A 4,690-nucleotide genomic window follows, 5' to 3' on the forward strand; every position below is an offset into this window, starting at 1 on the left:
AAAGTTTAATTGATCCTTGATAGCTTGAAAATTTAGACTATTTTGCATTAGCTTTACACACGAACACCCTGTAGGGGACATAATGTTGATTTGCATGTCTTATTTGTTAATCGTGATTATTTCCTTTTATGGTTGACTTCATTTCCTGTTTTGGGTTCATGGGTGTGGTTTACCTTTTATCTACCTGTTCAGTTGTGTGGCGGGAGGCATACAGAGAATAGAATAGAATGTACTTTATTATTCCCCCAAGGAGGAAATTCATGTGTCTGGCAGATAGAATTACAAAAACTCACATAAAACAAGTAATTCAGGTGTCTGTCAGCTCATCTTATGAACCCTAATGGCTGCAGGGAAGAATGATTTTCTCTATCTCTCAGTCCTGCAGGGCAGAGAGATGAGTCATCCACTGCTGCTGTTTCTCTGGTCCACAAAGAAGTTCTGAAGTGGAGGATCTGTGTAATTAAGAATGGCCTCTAGCTTCTTCTGTTTGCATCTCACCACCACAGCCTCCAGTGAGTCCAACCTGCCTCACATCCTTGTGTTTTATACTGCTTCCCCAGCAGACTGCAGCATAGAATAACACACTTGCCACCACAGACTGATCAAACATCTGCATCATCTTTCTGCAGATGTCTATGGATCTGAGCCTCCTGCCCCTTCCTGTAGAGTGCATCTGTGTTAAGGGACCAGTCCAACTTGTTGTCCAGGTGAGTGTTTGAATGTTTTTTGTTGACCACCATCACCACCAATTTCATCATTTATTTAGACCTTTTTGGTATTTAATTATTTTGAGTCTTTAAGGGAAAAGGGATGACCTATAGTAAATGTTCAAGGCTGGACCTGCGACCTCTGTGACGACCCCTCTGCTCTTAGACTGCTAAGCCAACGGCACCCCAGAATTATAGTTTTTAAGGCAACAAATATTCCTAAGGAGAAAGAGATGAGTCAAATCAGTCAGTTCAAATCACCCCCTTGAGCTCAAGCTGACTTTTACTTTGAAGGACGGATCAAACTCAACTTCCGGTGTTCCTCCCTCTGGCTTGACTCTACATCTGCGCCAGTCATCTGTCCCAGCTACCGAGTCGGTGACGCAACCGCATCTCTAATCACACATACACAATTTGAGTGGCCTAGAACAAGTGGAAAATCAATAATTGCAATTATATAGGAAACATGTATAGGAAGTCTAGGCGGAAATTAACACTGTGATTTAATGGTAATCGTTTGTTTTGCATTTGGGTTCCTGTGGGCTATAGGTGAGGCTTTATTATTACACTTTAACTTCAAGGATAAAAGATTACAGTGTTTTTTTTTATTTTGGTATCACTTTAATATAGTTCAATGACTCTATTCTATTCAGAAATATAGGTTCAGGTCTGTTGTCCTCCCTGGTGTCCCCACAGAGTGCTCCTAGAGGAGGTATTGTTTTGTTGTCTGTTTGTGACATGATTGTTAGCAGGTCTCCACAGTATGTGTGACACTCTGTGATTAAGTTACCATGCAGCCCTCTACAAAGAGTTAAATCCTTGGTGAGTCATTTCAGCACCATGGACAGATTCCAACATGTCAAGTCAATAATTGGCATCCTGTGTGTGAGAGAGAGATGTGTGTGTGTGTGTGTGTGTGTGTGTGTGTGTGTGTGTGTGTATGTAAATCTGTGTGCACTTGTCGTATCCTCATCATTCCACATAGGTTTTCCGATCCCAGCAATCTGCGACATGTGATGCAGTACAAACTTCTATAGTGCTGGAACTAAAGGCATTTGAGCCTGCAGTAATGGATTTCCTTTAAGCCGGCACTGATCAAAAGCTTTTGTTATTTTGCCTTAAATGCCCTCCATCAAGGGATTTAACCACGATGCACTTGTATTCCATTCAATCCTCTTTGGACACTGAATGCACTTTGCCCCTTCGCTCAGACGTTGACTTAATCTGTGTTGGAGTTTGTAGTGGCTCACCTCTCTGAGAGAATGGTCATCTCTTATGCAGAGGGAGGGCGGAGGCTGGAAAGAAATCTGCATCTGATCGCAATTGCATAATGGCCATTTTTCTCTAACTTGTGATATATGATAAAACAGGAACACAAAAGGCGATGTTGGCGAGCAAGTTGTTTTGCAAATGTTGTTTGAACTTGAAGTGTAGCTGAATTTCCCTTCAGATTTTCATGCTACATTGTTCCTACACTTCCTGATTACTCAAAGCTATAATGACGGTGCTATAGGCGATGGTTTGCATCCTGGAACACCCACCAATTTTTAAGCATCATTCCAGTTTCCCACCCTGAGCGTAGTGCCAGAGGAAAGTGGCCCTTGTGTTATCATCGTAAATGGAAAGTATATGGAGATGGAATATATCTTTTTGTAAAGGTCAGACAGAAATAAACTCTTAGACATGAGTTACGACTGCCTCTGTGTGCAGCATTCTGCGGGGCTGCATCCTCTTTACCTGTGAGGCCTCTCTCAGAGCTACTCCAGCGAAGGAAACTCGGCATGCTGATTAAAATCCAAGCACAATCCCTGATGGGACAGAATCTGCATTAATGTTTTGTGCGGCAAAGAGAGACTCGCGTTGTTCAGGCTGTGCAGCTGGGATATTTACGAGGTCCCTGACGCTCACAACACAAGCCTTATGAGAAATAACCTCGGGAAGTGCTGATTCAGCCGGCTGCAATAATGGAACCAAAGCTTCCTGGAAATTATGATCGCATTGGTTCGGGATTTCTGCTTATCTCTTGATGTCTTTTCCATTTTCACAGAGGTTTGTTTTAATGCAACTGCAGATGTATTTATGTATTTTAGTATTTATTTGGATTATTATTGATCTTTAAAGGATGCTGCAAGGCTTTGGGGGAAGTTCACTTTGGGACTCTTGTAATGGGTCTCAGGTTAGCAGAGAGGTCTGGCAAATGAGCAGCCTGAGACTCTATTAAGGAAAGCAAATGGAAGTTACGACGTCTGTGCAAGAAAAATGGAGGAACTCTTTTTAAAAAAACAACTCTGGGGTATTGCAGCTGCTGCTGTAGATTCATTTTTGAAGTGTGTGAGAAATTATCCAAAACAGGGTTCAGAGCATGAAGAAATATTTGCCTTTTGCTGCCGGCTCCCGAGGAGAGATATGATATAAAACTTAGAATAAATCACGAATGTATTTTAACAGACTCAAAGTAACATAAGAAATCCAAACATGCTGCATCATCTGTAATTATTATCATCCTCAGATGTACAGGTGAAAACTGCATCATGTTTAAACACAGCCCCAAGCATGCAGATGTGCTCCATAAGCTGTCACCTTCAAATACCTACATCTGATTTCTGTGACAGCTGTCATCCTCGCCTGCCTCCTCCGAGTTTCCTCACCGCCTCTTTCCATCACGCTACACACTCGTGTCATGCCTCACCTGCCCACTAGCGACTGCCTCACCTGACTGCTCCTCACCTCATTAGCTCCTGTGGGTACATAATGGTCAGATTTACCTGCTGTTGTTTGTCAGGTGTCGCTGCAGCTTCCTATCTAATTTTGGTTCACAGCCCGGATTTGTTTGTTTAACTGACTGGCAACCTGTTGCTGATTGTAAGCCTGGTGTCAGCTTATTGGCCCCAATTGTTTCATTAACAGTGAGGTGGTGGAAGTACTGGGTGAATGATGCCACATAATGGGGCCATGTTGGTTTTTCTGGCCATTCGTTAAACTTCCACTGCTGCAGAGTCCAATTTAATCCAGACTTTTTTACAGATGTGGAAAAGAAATAGCCCAATCATATGAAGAATGAATTTAAAATCATCACAATGTACCTTTAAAAGGAAGATAGAAAGGAAGGGATTTGGCTAGGGATCATTTAAAAGGGTAACAGAAAATGCCAGCACACTACTGGCATGATGCTATGCATGATGAAGCAGGTAAGACTGGCAAATGAATTAATCAGAAGTACATGGCGCCCTGGCTCAGCTCTGTTGGGCTATCACAGCAGCCAAAACAAAGTCAGTAAGTGGTTGTAGTCTGGAGTGGTTTAACAACCACGTTTACAGACTGATTCAAGATGGCGTATTTTAAAAAGAAAGATAATAATAATAACCCAACAATGAAGGGTTCTGGTTTTGTTTGGTTCATGAGGTAATACGTCTCCAGAGACCAATTAATGGTGCTTATAATAAAGCCATGTGAAAGTCACAAAAACTGCAGTTCCTCAAGTGTCCACTAGAGGCTGGTCCCAAAAGCTGTGGAAACCTCATTAGACTCTGTTATAAAACAGCAAATTTTTACAGCACAATTAAACATGTTTACAGCCTTTTTCAAAAATTTGTGCCACTTTTCTTTAATTATGACAACTGTACACTTTCTATAACTCATGTGTTTTGATTACTTTTCGAGTTATGCATAATTAGAGGCGTGGCTAATTATTTGACTGACTGGTAGGCTAGGTGTATTTGTTTGCAGGGTGGCATGGTTGTGGTCTCAACTCCACCTCTTGAACAGTTTCTATGTTGTAGATTTAGTTGGTGTCAGTATTTTCAATATGGCCGCCACCTTTCGAGTTTCATAAGGTCGTTTTAAAAACCAATGTGTGATGTCACTGAGACTACATGCATGTTTGACTAAGTCTGTGTGCTTCATGTGCACAGAGGTCAAATGCTAATCTAAGCAACTCCATGAATTTGATGAGATATATAAAATGTAACAACATGCCCCAGTCT

The sequence above is a fragment of the Notolabrus celidotus genome, chromosome 24, assembly GCF_009762535.1.
Source record: "Notolabrus celidotus isolate fNotCel1 chromosome 24, fNotCel1.pri, whole genome shotgun sequence".
In the NCBI taxonomy this organism is placed as follows: Eukaryota; Metazoa; Chordata; class Actinopteri; order Labriformes; family Labridae; genus Notolabrus; species Notolabrus celidotus.